Genomic DNA, 19,268 nt, shown 5'->3' with positions numbered 1-19,268 from the left:
CAGGCTCATCACAGAGTCTACAGAGGAAGCCCCCGTTTACTGTGGCTCTCCTCCTCCACCACCACCAAAACAACGTCATATTGACTGCAAGGAGAGTGGGTTGTTAGATATCATTAGCTGATAAAGCACCCCAAATCTTACGCTTAAACCCCACCATTTGATGTGTACATGCACATGGGCTAGGCTTGTGGATCAGCTCTGCAGATGGTTTTCTGCTGGTCTCACTGGGTCACTCATCAGGTCCAGCGGGGGATGGGCAGGCTGGGAGGCCCCGTGGCTGCGGCTGATGCTAGTCCTCAGTCAGCAGGTCTGTTCAGCTCCGATGCTCTCTCCTGCACACGGCCTCTCAGCCTCCAGGAGACTCACTCAGGTTTGTGCACGTGAATCCCAAGGCAGCATTCCAAGAGAGAGAGCAGGAGCACTGAGGTCTCCCGAGGCCCAGGCACAGAGCTCCCAGTCACTTCTGCCCTTTTCTGCTGCTGTGGGCATGTGACAAGGCCAGCCCAGGGCATGGAGAGCCAGGCTCTACCTTTTGCACACATGGGTGGGAGGGGTCCTTGCATCAGCTTTGCAGGGAGTCCTCTGCAGGAGGGACTGACATTCTGAGGCCCCAGTTCCTTTCCAGGCACTTTAACCCCATAAACATTAGCCACAGCAAAATTAGTCCCCTGGGGAGGCTAGGACTTTGCTGTCACTAGGAATGTTCAGGTGGAGTCTGCAGATCCGTGGAGGGGACCGGGATGGTGGGATCCTGGCTGCCCTTCAGGGGCTAGAAGGGCACATGGGAGCTTTCTGTCAGTGTGAGGGCAGGGTCCTAGGAAAACCTGCAGCAGTAAACCACGTTCCAGGTTAGCTGCAGAACCCTTCCCGTGCAGGACTGTGATCTGCTGCTGTACACCCATGAGAAGTCTGTGCACCTCAGGTGGGCTTCTCCGAGGATGGAGGACGACAGCTGAGGGAGATTGAGAAGCCTGTGGGGTTGGGGGACTAGAACAGCCACAGTCTGTCCTCTAGACCATCTGGGGTGCTCACCGTTAAATGGCCTGATCACAGGTTCTCCATCCACCCACTGCTTGCTCCTGTCTCTGAACCTTTGCAGCTTGTGAGCTTTTGGTTAACAAGCAGGATGCAGAGGTGGGTCGGGTGGAACTTCTCCTGCTAAGAACAGGAGAGGCTGCTTCGTAGGAAATACAGAAATTATCAATTAAGTCCAAAGCAGGGTTGGAGTGGCAAGGACTGAAGGAACCCCACTCAGGAGGGGAGAGCCACACGGGTGTATGGTCTTCTGCTGTGCATGGGCAAGCTGCAAGGCCAGCACTTCAGGTCAGTGCTGTAGGCTTGGATCTGGAATGTTCTCCACTGGCTACGTGCTGAAGACTTGGTCACCAGCCAGTGGCACTATTAGGAGATGGTGGGACTTTCAGGAGGCTGGGCCAGTGGGAAGTGAGGCCATTGGGGGTGTGTCCTTGAAGGGGACATTGTGACTCTGGCCCTTTCCTGTTCAGTTGCTTCCAGGCCACCACAAGTTGAACAGGCCTCCTACGCCATGGGCTCCCACCATGACATACTGTGCTGCCACAGGCCCAGAGCAATGGGGCCGAGTGACGAGAGGCAACCCGTAACACTGTGAGTTTAATAAACTTGTCCTCTTCTCCAGTTGATTATCTCTGTATTTTGTCACAGCAATGGAAAGCTGATGAGCTCACCTGGTGCAGAGATGGCCACTGCTCGAGACTGGAGGGACTTCACACACCTGGCTGGTTCCACCTACAGATGTGTGCCAAGTCCTCCCGCTGTGCAGGGAGGGAGGAAGATGAGCAGATGCTCAGATGTAAAGGACAGCCCTTGGACTCTGCCAGGGAGGCGACACAGTGGGCGTGCAGGGTCTCACCTGGCCGCTGCAGATCTTGAACTTGTAGGGGGAGCTTCAAGCAGGGGGATGACTGCTCTGGGTCCAGGAAAACCATTTTTGGACCAGGTGGGGAAAGGAGTGGAGAGCAGAGAGGTCTGTAAAGAGGGGTTGATGGGACGATGACTGAGGGGCCCGCGGTGATGGATTTGTTCCGTTTTTTCATAAATCAAAGAAGCAGATACAGGCGAGCAGACAGAGGAAGGCGCCACTCCACGAGGGAGCCATCTGTCTCAGCCACAGCCTGGGAGGACGGGAGAAGCAGAGGCGGGGAGGCCCAGGGCGCTGACGGGAGATTATGAAGGGGCTGACAGGTTGTTGCAATGAGAGCATTTGCTGGATCAGTGCGAAACAGCAGAATTGAAAACGGGGGTGGATTAAAATTAAGTGGAGAAAACAAAAGGGTCATCTGAAACCCAGGGGTGGATCAGCCCAGCTGTCAGATTGGAGGAAACTGAGGCTCAGGGAAGATTAAAAAAAAAAACAACTTGTTTTAGGGACCTAGTAACTTGGTTACGGAGCCGCCCTGTTGCCTTTCTTATCCCATGCTCGGAAGTCGCGCCCTTCCTGTCCCTGGGCTGCCCCTCCCATGGCCACCCGCAGACACCTGGCACTTTGTAATTTGTTCTCCCGTTGGAGCGGGTCACTGAACAGAGCCCTGGAGGCAGAGACCAATGACCCCCCTCAGTCGCTCTGTGACTCCTCCTCGGTGCAGGAGTTATTTAGAAGCATATTTTAAAAATTCCCAATGCATGGATTTTTGTTGTGTTTTAGTTGCATTGTAGGCAGAGAACGTGGTCCCTGTGACTTCCACCTTTCCACTGTGGGGACTTGCTCTGTGGTCAAGACCATGGAGACTTCTGGCAAATGTTGTTTGGGTGTTTGGTAATGGCATGCCTAACATTTGGTTAGGACTGGTTTGAGACTTCTATTCATGTCTGTCATGTGGGACTTGTTGATTGTGTTCTTCAGATTTCATGGCCATTTTTACACACTTAGTCTGTAAAGTTCTGAGGAAGATGTGTTGAGACTTCCAACAGTGAGCCTAGACACAGCGGTCTCTCTTTCTCATCCTTCTCATGGCTTCGGGGGAATCACCCTGGTCTTTGTGTTTCTCTTCTGTGAACTGAGAATTCAGATGCTTCTCCCCTGACAGCAGGGTCTCAGCCCATGAGTCATCATGAGTTCAATCTGTCACAAGTGGAAAATGCCTTGGATCCGCCAGACCTGCCACCCATCCTGGCTTAGCAGAGGGCCCACGGTGGCCAGGGCATTTCCCTCGAGGGCTGACTGATGGCTGCCTCGTGGCTGCTACCTGATACTGTGATAAAGGACATGGCTGCGGTGGCTAGCCCAGGTGAGGGTCCACAGCTGAGATTTGAAGTTCAGTTTCCACTGAATGTGCATCGTGTTCACACCATCTGAATTCAAAGGATAGCGAGTGAGACCATCGTGATTTGGGCACCATGTATGACCATCAGTGATTCCATCTTCCCCAATATGAGAATGACTGAGAAAGGCCCTCACAAACCCAGAGCTGGGGACACACGGGGCTGGGGATCTACATGAGACACAATTGCCCTTGTAGCAGGGATGTGGGGACCTCCTAGCCAAGTGGCCTGGGCCTGGAGTGCAAGGACTGCCACACTGCTGGCTCCGGCTTAGTCCGAGTCCTGGGGAGTTCCTCACTTGCTCGCACGTGCACAAGGCTTGGACGTGCTCTGGCTGGACCTGTCTCCCTCCTTCCCTCCCATGTTCCCTGCCCTCCCCACCTCTCTCCTGCCTTCCTGCCCGGGCACCAGGGACAGCAGGGACGAATCTGACCTGGGGGCCCACTGGCTCCCAGGGGAGACCAACACTGCAGAGCATTGCCACCCACAAACTGCATGGTGTGTGTGCTCTGGTGGGGGGGTCCTGGAGGGAGCCTGCGGGTGGCTGTCAGATCTACCCAGGTCGGGGCTCCCACCGGGGAGCTCTGGGGAGAGGCTGCTCGGATGCACCACGGTGATTAAAGTTGTAAAAATGTGGAATTATCAAGTGGGTGCTGGAAGCCAGAGTCCTTCTGGAGTGAAACAGGAGAAAGAACCCGGAGGTGAGGGCTGATTCCCGGAGGGCTTTCAAATGAGCACCTGGCATCTAAAACACTGTGCTGATGTCCCTTATGGTCAGTTGCTACTTTCCAAAGAAATGGGAGTTGCCATCCTTGCTAAGAAGAGGAGGGACCTTGGGCCAAGGCTGTAGGCGAGGTCCCAGAGCCCATCAGGGGTACAGCTTGACATGTCACCTGGCCCTGGTCCCCTGATTCTCAGTTCTGAACCACCACCATCCAGGGCAGCTCTGTCTAAGATCCAGCATGTTCCAAATCACTATCTGGTTGTCATTGTGGCTAGAAGTGTCACCAGAGTCCCATAGACACAGGAGCAGAATTTAAAGGCCATAAACCTTCATGAGGATATCAACCTATCATGTCAAAGCCGTTGCAGTCCCCTCTCTGAGAGAGCCTGGGAAGTCTGCCCCCTGGGGCGTGGCTCATAGTTAAAGCCAGCTGTTGTCACAGCAGCTCTTCATGATGCAGCATCTCAACACTTAATTACTCTTCTCAGATGATAGCAGATTGGGTTGAGTGCCCGCACTGGCAGCTTTCGCCCATCTGTGTGGTGGCATTTACAGAATTCTGGAAGCATCTTTGGGCTGGGCTCATGAGGGGTTCTGTTGCCACTAAACTTGTTTCAGGTGTGTTTCATTTATACACGCACCAAGTCCTGAACTCCTTACTTTCACCGTTCTGCTTACAAGAAGTAAAATATATATTTCCTTTTCTCTGTATCTTTCTATATTTTGATGATAGCGGGGATTGAACCCAGGGCCTTGTGTCCCTAGGCAAGCACTGTGACACCGAACTACATCCCCTCCTTTAAATTTTGAGACAGGGCTCACTAAGTTGCCCGGGCTGGACTTGTGATCCTCCTGCCTCAGCCTCCTGGGCAGCTGGATTCCAGGCCTGTGCACGGCTCCTTCTGTCCTTCTGCTTCCAATACAAGTCTCCTTTCCCCAAATGTGGCTCACCACAGAGCGGGTTCTCCTGGGTTTCTCAAAAGCAGACATTTCACACTGGGCATAAAAGGCAAGAAAATGTAATGTTGGGGGCTGGGGTTGTGGCTCAGCGGTAGAGCACTTGCCTAGCACGTGTGAGGCCCTGGGTTCGGTCCTCAGCACCATATAAAAAATAAATAAATAAAATAAAGATATTGTGTCCAACCACAACTAAAAAGTAAATAAATATTTTTTAAAAAAAGAAAAGAAAAGAAAATGTAATATTGTCCCTGGAGGAGATTATGCTCGATTTAGCAAAACAAAATGCAAATTCTGCCCGCCTTGCCGTTGGGTTTGGGATAAAGGCGTATTTACAGAGCTTCCAGCCTGAGCAGTGGTGTAGACACTGCTTTGAAAAAATATCTGCTGGCAGACGAGTCAGAAGCCAGAATACATCCACACCATTTGAGCAGGAAATAACTCCTTGTGGGGTTCCAGTTGGTCATTGACACGGATATGACAAATTGCACAATTTATCATGGTGTGATTTATAATAGCAAGTGATTAGGAACAGGGAGACGTCCAATTGCATTAAGTAAAGGATATGCCCACGCAGGGGAAGGCCGGCCATTGAGACTGCATTCAGCACACACTTACTGAGCACCTACTGGGTGACAGAACCACATTAGGAGGTGGCTACTGAATGATGAGTGCCTTGCTGCCGCCATGGTCACAGGCTGCTGGGAAGACAGTGCTGATGGGACCTCGCAGACTCGGTTCTGTTGAAAACACACACACTGGGGAGATGGACTTATTTGTTTTTATATCCATGAATATCTTTAAGGGGTTCATAAAACTTGCATAGTGGGGGAAAACAAGGAGTATGATGGCTCACGCCTGGAATCTCAGCAGCTCAGGGGGCTGCGGCAGGAGGATCGTGAGTTCAAAGCCAGCCTCAGCAACTCAGTGAGGCCCTGTCTCTAAATGAAACATAAGAAAGGGCTGGGGATGTGGCTCAGAGGTTAAGTGCCCCTGGGTTCAATCCCTGGCATCAAAAAAAAAAAAAAAAAAAAGCATTTGCTATACAATTAGAGGTGAGGCTTTGTGACACTGAGTGACACAGGTGTCCTCCATGGGAAGGATGGCTGCTGGCTCTGGAAAATGACTTGTCCCTAGGCACCCAGGCAGCAGGCAGGAAGTGGGTGCCATCAGCGAGGGCTGGAGCCCATGCCTCCTCCTCAGGCCCTCGGGGGGCCCTGGACATTTGGTTCCCACCCACGTCCCCATGTCCACCCGTGCTGCCTTCCAGAGGGTGCCAGAGCAAACAAAGGTGCTTCACCACTGCCCTGCACTGCCCGGGTGACCAGGACTCGGCATGGGGAGGGCGGGCGAGCTGGCCACCCCCCAGCCTTTGCCCACTGCTCTGGTTCGAGTCCGTGGGATGAAGCCCCTCACGTGTACCCCTGGCCCTGCGCGTGGTGGGCACTCAGTAAATACAAGATGAACGTCGTTTGGGGGGAATTCTGTGAAAGGTTTTTATTTTTATTTTTTACTTAATGAGTCCTACCTAAATAAAATTAAATCATCATGTGTATCATGAACACTTATGTTTATAGGAGACTATAAACATTAAATTCCTTAATGCTGCAAGTTCCATGCAGTAATTTCAGCTCCATAGTGGCAGATGCCTTCAGAGTGTTGCAACTGAGGCCCAGAGAAGAATGGGCTAGGCCTCCTGTCCACACGCAGGGAGCCCAGGGAGGCACCTGGCTGGTGGAGGCTGGAGGAGGCTGGTGGGAGAGGGATGTGCAGCTGAGGACCGTGTCCTGGAGGAAGCCATGGCTAAGCTGAACGGAAAAAGACTGGAGCAGGGACAGACTGGGAGGAGCTGAGCGGGTGGACAAGGAGTGGTCAGTGGGCAGCAATGGTTGGAGGAGGGCATGGTTTGGTGGTCCCTGCCCTGGAGGTGTGGAGATCCACTGGTGGCCCAGGCACAGGTGGCCACAGCTCTTTTGCCACAGGACCTGTTTTCAAGTGCCAGTGACACGGCTGCCTCCTGATGACCTCTGCCACGGGTGGCTGGGGCTCCCAGATGCTCCCTGCCACGTCCCCCGCCTGCGGTGCTGTAGTTCTTGGTGTCCACTGCCATCGGCCAGCAGGCATCTTTGCTGCCCGCCTCCCCCTTCCCCCAGTGCAGAGGTGGGGGTGGGCGTCCCCCACAACCCCCCGGGTCCTGCAGTGCCTCAGAACGGGCAGGGTCGAGTGTAAGAGTGGTGCTGGTGTGCGCGAGCGACAAGCACGTGGTTCTTCCACGGCCAGAGACGGGGTGGCCGGTGGTGTGGGGAGCAGCGGGCGGGGCTGCCTTTGCATTCACTCGCTGTTCCCACAGCCGTAGCTCGGGGACGCAGGCGAACTGGCCGAGGGTGCAGGTGCTCCTCTGGGTCGTCTACTCCTGAAAAAACCGAGGTCACCACTGCAGCCACTTCCAAAAGTGTGCAAGGTGGTGGCCTGTGGGACATTCACGATGCTGAGAACCCATCGCTGCTCATTTCTAAACATTTCATCACCCCGAAAAGGAACTCTGCTCCCCTCAAGCCCCTCCTCGTTCCTCTCCAGCACGGGCCTGCCAGCTGCCAGCCCGCGCCCCCACTGGCCGGGTTTGCCCGCTCTGGACATTCCACGTAAACAGAGTCACGTCGGCCCCTGCCGCTTCCCTTTTTTGGTAATTATGAACACTTAAGCTACCAAAGTAATGTGTGCTCCTTATAAAAACTAACCCTATGGAAAGACATGTACCTGCAGTAGGGGGACAGTCCCTGGGAGCCCACCTCCCAGCGGCTGCCACCTGGCCCCGCGCATGGCCCTGCCTTTCCTGTGGCAGCTGTCCCCAGGTGCCCTCTCTGCATGGGCACCACCTCCCTGCTTGGTCTTCAGTCGTGTCTCTGTGCCGCTGGGACTTTCCCTAAGGAGACAGCAGCAGCCTGTGTCAAGGACCAGCCCTCAGGGACACTCTGGGAACGCTAGGCCCTTCTCTCCGCAGCAGGAAAATCCCGTCCACATTCAGGAAAGTGGGTCGCGCGCCCTCCTCACAGCTCTGGGATCCCAGGGAGATAATGTGAGGAAAGTGGTTTGTAATTGCTGAAGTGCCATAAAAATGTTTATGAGGATAATTGCTAATTAAAATTTAGGGCAGCTGGGAGAGACGCGTGGTGGGGGGTGAAGAGGTCTGCTCCTCTTTCCAGGGCCCTTTAGAGGCAGAGTGAGGCTCACAATCCGCAAGGACCAGGGAGTATCGCGTGGGCTGAGGAGGCTGCGCCCTGCAAAGTCCCAGGTCCCTGTCCTCTGCCTGCTCCCTGAGCACACCACAAGTGGCCACTTTGTGCCAGGCACCACTGCGGATACCAGGCCAGGGAGGGCAGAGGGACAATCCTGATCCTGCCCTCAAAGCCCCCGCAGTCCATGGGTGAGACACCCTCTATGGACGCCCCCCGTGCAGCACCAGCCCTAGGCCCTGAGACCATCAGCCCTTGGGACCAAGGATGAGGTCTTGTGTCCCTGTGTACCCCCAACACCTGACACAGGGCCTAGACCCTGGCAGGAGTTGGGTGGGTAAGTGTTAAGTGACACTAGCAGTGACAGCTGACTTGGGATTGTGGGGGCCAGGCCTGTCCCACAGGGGCATTCATTTGGGGCTTTGTAGGAAACAGGGAACGAGGTTCGCATCGTTTCTGATAGTCTTCTTGAAAGGCACCCCTGGGGCTAGGAGGTGGCGTGGACCGCTGCTGCGGTCAGCACTGCGGTTGGCCCTGGACACCAACTGCTCTGGAGGCCCAGAGCCCCACTGCTGTCCCGTCTTCCTTCCAGGGCGCTGGGTCTGAGCTGCCGTGGCCGCCTGGCGTCCTCGGGTTTGCGTTTCCTCTGGGCTCCTCTCATTTCTCTGCTGTTGCCAGGAGCCGGATGGAGGCAGAGCCACTGCTACTGCTCAGCTGCGTGGTTCCCGCGGGGACCTTCCCAGGTGGGGTCAAGTGGGATCAGAGACACCTGTGGCTGCCATTTGTGTCTGACGGGGAGCTGAGCCCCTGCTGCACCCTCAGAACTGTGCTCCTGCCCCGTCCACCTGCCTCCCAGCTCTGCGGACAGCGATCTTTCCTCAGAAGGGCAGCGCCTCACACCACGGGGGGGAGCAGCAACGCCCCAGCTTTCCCACTGCTGTCCGCACTGCAGAGTCCAGGCCCGCTCCTGCTCCCCCAGCTCCCCACACCCCTCCGCCCCCAGAGCTGGGCCTGAACACTCTGACCCCACCCCACGCCCCGCCCCCAGCCTGCAGCACCTAAACCCCCTGCCCTGGCCACGGCAGCCGGAAAGATGACGGCCGACACCATCATCTGCGTACAGACACCCAGGCACCGGGGACTCTCCTGTGCCACCTCCCGGGGCCTCAGGCTCCTCCCCAGCTCACGGGCAGCAGCACCTGGCTCCTCACTGAGTGCCCAGCAGGAACCCACACGGCAGTGAGCCACGTGGGATCTCCTAGAGTCTGCCTGGGACTGGGGGGGAGAAGACGTCACCTGTGACACAGCAGGTCAGGCCACGTCCCTGCGGGGACATCGCTCCTTTCCTGTGTCCTTCCTCTGGAAGGAAGGCCCAGCAACAGACAGGGACTGAGACTGCTCCTGCGGTGTGGCCGGGCTCTTCCCCAGCTGCTTGTCCAGGTCTCGAGGTCTCGGGTCACCCAGGCAGGTTGGGCACATCCCTCAGAGGTCCTGACTGGCCTGAGCCCTCAGGCCCAGGTGACTGTCAGCGCCTCCTGCCCTTCCCAGTGGAGGCTTGCTGGGGCCAGCTCTTCTGCCCACCTGGTGGGCTAGCATTTCGTCCCCGTGGGGCTCACAGTAGTCTTCACGGTGGGTGAGTGCTGAGAAGGACAAGTTGTCACTGTTCTGCCATCTTGGAGTAAAGAGCAAACGCAGTACCTGTTCTCTTTCCCTCGGCTAAGATCATATTCACAGCTGGCACGTAGCGTGTGTTCACGATACCCCACCATGCCAAGAGCACTGCGCCCACGTCACCTCCATCATCGCAGCCCACCTCTGCACACAGGTGAAACTAGAGAGGTTTATTAATTCACCCACAGTCACACAGCCAGTGATTAGGACCAGGGGATCTGCACCTGGCAGGTGGGCTCCTAACTGCTCTATGGTAAGTATGACACACCTTGCCCCCGCTCCAGACCTGTCGCCATGCTGTGCTGCGGCTCCGTGAGGCAGTGTTGCCTCTCTACCCACCTCCCTCCAGCAGCATTTCATCTGCATGGTCCTTCCAGAGTCCTCTGGATGCCAACCAGGGTCGGCATGACCCCTCGGGTCAGGGTGGTTGGTTCAGAAGGAGGCCCTGGAGACAGAGCAGCTGTCCTTGCTGTCCTGGCCTCTGTGCCTGGGACTGGCCCCACCTGGCTGTAGGCTTGCAGCTGCTGGAGCTCGAGGCTCATGTGTCTCCTTTCAGAAGGGGCCGCCCACACCTGCTCAGTCCACGGCTCCGCGCAGCGTGTGACTATCAATGTGTCACTGGAGGAGTGATACTTAGCCCAAGTTAGTCCATCCAGACTTCCAGAACCTTCCTGCACTGTGGTATCCATGGAAACTGGGCATGGGACCCACCGACTCTCCATCCCCAGGCTTCCACTGAACGGCGAACAGGCCCCTGGGCTGGGGCAGCCCATTCGGCTCAGGAAATGGCGCAGCAGAGAGAAGGACAGGAGTGCCGAGACCCGCCTCCCCGCCTGCCACTCAGGCAGCCTTCCTCTGGAAAGAGGGAGGCATGTCCTCCAAACAGGAGAATCGGCAGTTCTCTGAGGAGCACCAGCCTGCAGCAGCGCCTGAGTCTGTTTCCCTCTGAGCGGAGGGAGTGGGGTCAGACCGTGGCGCTCACCCTGGCTGCCCACCAGCTCCCCGGGAGAGTTGAAGGACAGCGGAGTTGAAGGGCCTCCGGAGCAGGGAACTCCATTCGTCCGTCCTGCAGAGGCCAAGGACTTGCGCTTTAGGAAGCTCCTCAAGCTGGGGCTTTGAAGTGTCTCCAGGCTTAGAAGCACCAGCCAGGCAAATTCTGGGGCCAGAGCCCCCAGAGCTGCTTGGAAAGGGGATAGATTGGAAGCAGCTGTGCGGGGAGAGGCGGTGCTTCCTAGTGTGCCCTTGGGACTTGCCATCCTGAAATGTGAAATGCCGATTTGCAAGGCCAGCTGAGACGTGTTTTGCTCTCTCCTTCCCCTTAAAGGGCCCTCGGGAGAGCACAAGGCGAGCCCAGAGCCCACCCAGCCAGAGCTCGGCTCCCTGCAGCGGGCGGGGGCAGTGCTCCTGCCAGGGGACCTCCCATCCTTCCTCTCTCATGGCCGAGTTTTGGGGTCTCTTGTTTCTGGGCTGCTTCCTGGCCCCAGAGGTGACAGTGTGGGGTTTTTCGAACGTGGCCCTTTCCCTCCACGCCTCACCCTCAGGAACCCAGAGTCATTTTTCTTGGCCATCTTTTGCTCTCTGATGAATGGCCTCGCCTCTCACTGCGCTCGGTGGGTGGTGCCACCGCCTCGCACCTGGGCCACTGGGCTGCGATGACCCCCCGCGACCTGAGCAAGCAGAGACCCGGGGTGGGCGCAGCTGAAGCGCTGGGTGCTGGATAATCAAAGCCTCTGGGGCTGGGTGTGCTTTCAAGGCTCTGCTCACAGTCTCTCCAGGTGGCTACTGCAGGGATCACTTCCGTCTCTCAGTTGTCCTCCCTGCACGCTGGGCTGAGCACAGCTCTGCGAAGGACACCACCTCCCTGCCACCTCCCGGCAGCTCCTAGGATCGGGACTTCATTCGGCCTGCCCTCCTGCCAGTAGTCTGTGGGGACCGCCTCGTGCCCTTGGGGTCAGCCAGGCTGAGGAGCAAGGCAGATCTGGATTCGAGTGTGATTCTGTTGCTTCCCAGCTAGATGACTTGGGGTAAGGTGTTTGGTGTCTCTGAGCCTCAGTTTCTCTATCTGTAACATGGGGTCATCACAGGATTAGAGAATTACATTGAGAAAATGTGGGGCTTTGGTGGTATAGGCAGGATGTGGGTGGTCTGGAAATGTGGGATCCACTTCTGTTAGGTGAAATCTTTACATCGGGTTGGGCTGATTTTTCATGGAAACCTTCCCGACCTGCAAGAGGACTCAGGCCTGAACCTGCCAGGAGATGGGGCATCTCCACTCTCAGCTGACTGCGGGCAAGCTCAGGCCCTCCTGGACCACCCCAGGCTCCCACTCCTGTCCTATAAGCAGAAACCCCCAGGCCTCGGTGTACTTCTCAGAGGTGCTCTTGGGGTCATGAGCCCACTGTTGCAGGAGGACCTCAGGATCCAACCGGAACTGGCTTCTGCCCCTCCTGGGCTTACTGCCCGGCTCCATCTTGGCTCCGCCACCCAGCTGCAAGTGCCTCCTCATCTCAGGTTCTGCACTTGGGGACGACCTTCAGCTTTATAAGCTTGTAGACTTGCCAGGGGCCTGTCCCTGCCCTAAAGGAGACCTGTTCTCTGTGCTGGGAGGCAGAGGGTAGTGGCTAGAGGAGAAGCCACACAGCAACCAAGGTCTTGCCGCAGTCCCAGTTCTGCCTTCTTTGCAGTGGGTGGAGCCCAGAGGAGCCCTGGGGTACAGCTCCGCCCCTCACAGGTGATCGATTGGCAGATAGACACCTGGCCCATGCCAGACCCATAGGAACTCTTCCCAGATCCTTTGAACCTAAACCTCAAGTCTCCCTGCTCAGGACTCCCAGAATAACTGCAGGCCTGTCCGGGTGTCCCTCTGCCTGTGGCAGAGAGGAGGCCGGTGTAGAGGGAGAGAGGGGAAAGACACGGCTGGCCACAGGCAGGGAGATGGTGCTCTAGGCAGTGCTGCTCGCTGGACAGCCGTGAGGGCCTGGCTCGCCCTGGGTAGCTGCCCACCCTTCCTCTCAGGTACTGGAGATGGCCCTGCCAGGAAGCCCCACTTTACCCAGGTGACCTCAGTCTGGTTTCTTTGACAGGAGCTAATTGTGTGTAAAGTAAAATGCAAGTTCTAGGTGCGGTGTATTCCCAGCAGATGACAGGGGGGAGGAGGACAGAGACTACCATGCACTGAGCTTGGCCATTGTTCTGGGCACTGAGCTTGGCGATTCACACACATTTCCCTGTGTGAGGAAGAGGAGTCGAGCAGGGGACAGCTGCAAGAAGTAGAATACCTTTGACCCAAACAAATACATGCCGATGACCCCACTCATCAAGGAGCTGAGGGACTTGGCCTCGGGGGTGGCCCAGCAGCTCAGTGGTTCCATCAACCCCTCCGCTGCCCTCCACCCTTCAGAACCACTCTCTTCATCTTGCTGGCCTTTCTTCTTAGGGGTCATCGCCTCATGGTCACAAGGTGGCTTCTGCAGCCTCAGGTTTCACATTTATGTTCCAAGAGAAAGGGAGAAGCAATGTTTTTTTTCTAGATGACTCTACAGACATTGCCTTGTATCTCATTGGCCAGATCTGCCCATAAATATGTCCCATGCCATTCCCAACTGAGAGCCAATACCACCTTTCCAACTTCCGGAGCAGGAGGAAACGAGGAAAAGAGTAGACTGGGAATACCCATGGGATCGGCCAACCAATTGTCTTTCCCCAGTAGCAGGAGTGTGTGAGATGGCATGAAGAGCCCTGTCTCGGGAGGGTTAAAGCTGCACCTAGGGTGTGGGCAGGATGGAGGTGAGCCTGAGGGGGTGGTGGGGACCCCTGGTGGTGGAAAGGGGTGTTTCAGGACGGACTCTTCTAGAAAAACCACCCTGGCTGTGACCTGGAGGGGGCAGGGGAGTGGTGGAGAGGAAGCAGGTGCCATTCTGTGAACAGAGGGTGATGTAGTCAGGTGCAGAACTTAGAGCCACTTCCTCTGAGCTGCTTACTGGACCAAGGTGTTGGTCAGGTGGACAGTGGAGACTAAACCAAAACAGAAACAGCGGGATCTACCCACCCCAAGGGGATGGGGACTCCAGACAGCACCCATAGCTGATGTGTGACTGGACAGAAGTGGCTTTTATCTGTGCTTCTGTGTGCACAGATTCCAGGCTGCACGAGGTGACTGACCAGTGGCCAGGGGAGATCCAGATAAATCCCTCCACCCTGCACAGGAGGACGCTGGACTCTGGGTGTGGCTAACAAGTGAAAAGGGAGATTCGTCTTCACACCCGTCTTCTGGATTCCCAAGAGGGAGGCCGTGGTTTACTTACAGAGCTCCTGGAAAATGTATGTTACGAGAATTGAACTTACGCAATGTGTGCTTAGCAGAGAAAAATAACAAGAGAGAAAGACAATTAAAAGGAAAACATTAAAATCCATAAAAACAAAACCATTGTGACCCTTTTGGCCCATGCCGTCTTTTTATTCCTATGGGTAAGTTTCCTTATGATATTTAGGATCATGATCCATAGATGATTTGTATCCTGCATTTTTATCTCATCTTGTAGGCCTTTACCCAAAGTCTTCATCAATTCGTTTTTCATGGTTACAGGAGAGGAAACTTCCTTGACGCCTGCTGTTAAGCATTTGGGCCATTCTGCCCCCTTTTTTCCTAGAATAAATAACTTGCTGATTATCGTTGGACTAGATCTTTGCCTCCCTCCGTGGGAGACAGTTTCTGGGAGACGGAGTCTCAGGAGAGGAATCCCTTTCTTAAAGGGAGTAAACATTTTCAAAGCCATTGATACCTCTTGCTGATTCAGACCTTTATGCTTGTGGTGAAAATCAAATTGGAAACAGACGATGCACCGAGAAAGCCCTGCGGCCGCCCACTCCCTGGGGCCTGTGGGTTTGCTCATGACGTCTGAGCACAATTTATTGCTTCATTTCTGAATCGGATCGATACTCCCAGGAGCCCCAGCGTAATGAAATTCAGAGGCCCCCGACTCTAGAGCAAGCCCATCAATTAAGCCAGGATGTGGGAGGAGGAACGTGGAGACAGCCTCCATCAATCTTGATATTGAAGCACAGATTAGGGCGTATGGAGAACCCAGTGTTTACCTGTCTGTGTTGTTAGTTTCCCATGCGACCAGGAAGCTGTGGAAGTCAATCTCGGTTGCCTGTTCTGTGTGTGCGCTCCTTCCACACTCTGCCTGTCACGTCACCCCCACCACCCACACTCACAGTCCAACGATGGTCATTGAGTGGAATTGTATAAGCCACTGTGGCACCACCTTGTCCCCAGGAAGCTCTGGAGCCTCAGATGTCATCTCTGCCCCTGCTCAGGCCTGAGCATCCACTTGTAGACACTAGCCCTGTCGGGGAAAGTATCCTCGCCTCACTGGTGGAGGAACTGAGGAAGAGAGTTATGCAACTTGCCCAAAGCTGGTGGCACAAATCGTGTTTTTATTTTCTGGTATTTACAACCCTTGGCCACCTTGGTGCCTTTGGCCAGCCTCATCAGGCTGCCTGACTCCTAGAGGTGGGAAGCACTTCCTGTGGGCACACCTGTCATGGGCCTACACCTGGTCACCCCTTAACTGAGCCTGATACACCAAGCCAGCGCTTCCAAGTCACCCCACAACCAGGCACAGACAGTCAAGACAGCGCCCTAGCCTGGAGCCCAGCATCACTGGGACGTCCAACCGAGGCTTGCTCACCTTGGCCGCCCCGCCCACTCCTTCCTGCAGAAGCCATAGCAGGCGCTTGGGTAGCTGGGCCCACCCAGCCTCCACTGGCCCCCTGCCTGCTGCCCGCCCGGGGCAGCTGTGAGAAGTAAGCTCTTTCCAGGGTAGTTGCCTCTGTTGTCTGTGCCATTTCCATATCTGATTAAAACAAAATCCAGGGGTTGTTAGAACCCTGGCGTGCACACGTCTCTGGGCACATGACCTCTCTGCTCCACCCATTGTGCCTCTAACGTAAGGACACGTGCATTCCCTTGAAGGTAATTTGGAGTCTCTGCTAAAAATGCCTCTTCTATCAATCCCAGATGGTTTTCTTCATAACATTGTATCTACTACAGTTATAAAAATATTTCTTTGCTCATTTGGTTTTCTCATATTGCTTTTGCAAAATTAGCATCCGCTCTCATTCATGAACTCGCACACTCTCTCACGTACACTCTTACCAAAGCCCCCACCTACGGGGGCACTGGAGCTGGCTGCTCCTGGCTCGAGAGACCCCAGCTTCTCAGTGACGTCACCTCAGTGGCTGGCACTCATCCACAGAGGTTTTACACCACGGAAATCGGCCAACGTGAAAACTCAGGTCTCTTTTTGTCCGAGCGCCGGCTGCGCATTTCCCAGCCGACTCTGCAGTCTCCTCCTCTGTGCCCTGCCAGGGTCTGAGAGCAGCAAGTCACCTCTATCTTTTTACCTTGTGACAGATGAGCAGGTCGGGCTGCCTTGGGCAGAGGACGCAGCCAAGCTGGCCCTTCTGTGCATTCTCTCCCAATCCTGAGGAACCGCAGGGCAGCCAGGGAGTCGCCTGACCAGGCTTGGCATGTCTGTAGAGACGCCCGCTCCATCCGTGGCCCCCAGTTGGCACGTGAAGCATTCCTTCTGGGGGCCACCCACGTCCCAGCAAGTCTCATTTTAACTCCATTCATGGATGAATTTCCCAACCGTTAGAGCTGCCAATGGAGCAGGCCTCCCTGGCGAGGTGCTGAGTGCCAAGAGACACCTGCGAGGGCAGTTCAGCAGCCATCCTGCCCGGAGCCTCCCAGGGAGGGTCCTCGCTTTGAGAAGGGCCAGAAGACTCCACGCATTAGGTAGACTACGGGGCAGAACCCATTGGCTTTGCTGAAACCCTGGAGAAATAGGGACACCACCCTGCTGAAGGTGAGGCAGAGAGGGCTCTGGGGGAGAACCAGGAACGTTCGTGCTCAGCCGTGATTGAGGGGGACGATTACTGTGAGGTCGCTTGTTTTCGGGGGAGAAGTCCGTTTCCTAATCTAATTATGTGGGGTGTGTTCTGTATGACTCCACAGGAACAGCTAGCACGCTAATTAAAACTCTGAGATTCACACCAAACGTGTTCATAGCCCAGCATGGATCCGAAGCACAGACAGCATTGGAAATATAAAAATTAGTGACCAGATGGAGAAAACAAAGTAGATTCTTAAATCTTGAAGGTTTTTATTTGAAAAAAAAAATCATGAGTTTTGCACTTGATTCCCTGTCCCTGCCAGAAAGTGCTGACTGCCCCCAGGAAGTGCCTTGGAACCAGGTGCTGTCGATGGGGATCACATGAGTTGGTCCCGGTTCAGACGGTCCCTGCTCAGGACCCGCCTCTCAGGCTCTTGCAGGCAGCTTCCTGTGCACATGGGGCTGTTTCCACGCTGTCCCTCTGGGCCTTGCTCTGGCATGGGTCCTGGACTCTGGCATGTCTGCTTTAAAATCCCAGTGCCGCCACCACCTACTATGGGACCTTGGGGACATTTCTCTGTGCATCTCAGCATCCTCCTCTGTAAATGGGAACATGATAAACATGCATCCTAGAGTCACAAGGATTCCATGTGACTGTCCTGTCCAGGGCTGGTGCAGCGGCCAGAACAGGGCAGGTGTCCTCTGGGGCTGTGTCCTGTAACGTGTGGCTCTCCTGCTTTGCCCTGCTGGTCCACCTTTCTGGAGCCCTAGGCTCACTCCTTTGTGTCAGGTCCCCCGGGACAGGTGCCTCTTGGGGCTCCCTCATAACCCTCCTCAGCCGCAGCCTCCAGGATCTCCTCTCCAGGGCTCTGGTCTCCTGTGGAGCTGGGCTGTCCTCTGTCCTGAGGGCTGGGAGCTCCAGGGAGCACATGCTGTGCCTGCACCGTGATCAGAGCACTTGGTGGACCTGGATTTCACACTGGATGGGGGACGCTTGAAGAGCATGGCATTTCTGGCCCAGCAACTGCACCTGAAGAAGTGTGGTGGAAATGGAGGCTCCCGAACCCCTGGTGCCAAGAAGAGAAAGACGCTGGAGACAGCCCAGGAGCCTGCCCCCTTGCCAGCGGTGCCTGCCCTTGGTGGCTGGCGTGTGCCCTTCCACCCCAGGCACCTGGCACCACGGCTGGAGATATGGCTGCGGTGCTGGGTCTGCGGGAGGCCCCGAGGCTGCTGCAGGATGTGGAGAGGCCTGAATTCCAGAGACCAGTGGGCAGAGGCGGGCTGGCTGCAGTCGCAGGGTGTTCCGTGGGTCTTGCTGGAGTCTGGGTGGTCCTAGGAGCAGAGAGAGATGGCGGTGTGAGGCAGGGGAATGCCTCGCAGGGGAATGCTTCCCCTGGAAGTGGGGAGCCTGGTGGGAGGCTGTCCCTGTGGTCCGGGCAGAGATGGCGGAGGGTGGCTGTGGGGGCAGCAGCGCAGGAGAGAGGACCGGAGCCCCCAGCTCTGAACTTCAGGGGTTTGTCATCTTGTCACGGCTCATCCTCAGCTACACTTTGACTTTCAGATCAGAGGGAGAGAAAAGATGGTGATGAAGGTCCCCAGGTGTGACCTTCCCATGTCCCATGCTTGCCCCAAGCTGCCTGGCCTGGGGGTGGGTGAGCGGAGGTGTCAAGGACAGCCATGTCTGTGCTGCTCTCCTGGAGGAGCTCTTGTCTTCGAGGGTCTGAAACTAAGTAGGACATGGACTACTGTCCCCGTTTTTGGCCTGGTTTTCTGATACCCCAGGGCTTCCCCCCTCCCCATCATGTGGCTGCCTCCGTGCTCGGGATCTCCCCGCTGCCTGCTCACTGCTCACTTCCTCCGTTGACTGCCAGGTGAGGCTGCGGCTGGTCTCACCTGCCCAGGGCAGAAATGCCTGCCAAGGTTCCAGAACTGCCTCATGCCGTGGGGTTGGCGAGGACCCTGGAGGGCACAGGTTGGGTGCTCCTTCAGACGTGGGTGTCCCCTCTGCCACCCATACTGCAGAGCAGAGAGCTCTCCAGCCCCCTTGAGAAGCCCATCCCGTGCCTCACTCTGTCAGGTCTCCGAGGGCCTCCTTCCCTGACCCCACTCTTCCTCTTCTAAGCCAGCATGCTGATTCCTCGGGCATTAAGCTTGGCACTGGTCTGTGGGCACACTCAAGGAGTGGCCCTTGAGGACAGGTGTCTGGGTTTTATTCATCTCAGCATTCCCCATGGCCTTGAGCACAGGGCCTGGCACACAGTGGGCGCTTGGCAGGGAACCCGCGAGTGAGTGTGCACATGGTCAGCTCTCACTCTCAGGAAGGCCTCTGCACCAGCTGGAGCATGGCTCCCGGGATCCCCACTTCTGGGCTGGTCTCCTGACTCCTCTTCGCCTCAGCACCTCCCCACACAGCAGGCACACCAACCTCTCCTGCTGTGCTTGTCTGCCCCCATGCCTAGGAGCCTCAGCCTCATTTCTTTTCAT

General features: G+C 55.9%; 1 protein-coding gene across 1 annotated transcript in view; it reads left to right on the top strand.

The window, feature by feature from the left end:
• Positions 1 to 19,268, top strand: part of CUNH4orf50 (chromosome unknown C4orf50 homolog) — a 68,145-nt gene that overhangs the window by 39,711 nt on the left and 9,166 nt on the right. The window lies entirely within an intron of this gene.

The sequence above is a fragment of the Marmota monax genome, unplaced genomic scaffold, assembly GCF_021218885.2.
Source record: "Marmota monax isolate L192 unplaced genomic scaffold, Marmota_monax_Labrador192_F-V1.1 WCK01_AAM20220418_F8-fsc00009, whole genome shotgun sequence".
NCBI classification, from domain to species: Eukaryota; Metazoa; Chordata; class Mammalia; order Rodentia; family Sciuridae; genus Marmota; species Marmota monax.
This window is presented reverse-complemented; position numbering and strand designations above follow the sequence as displayed.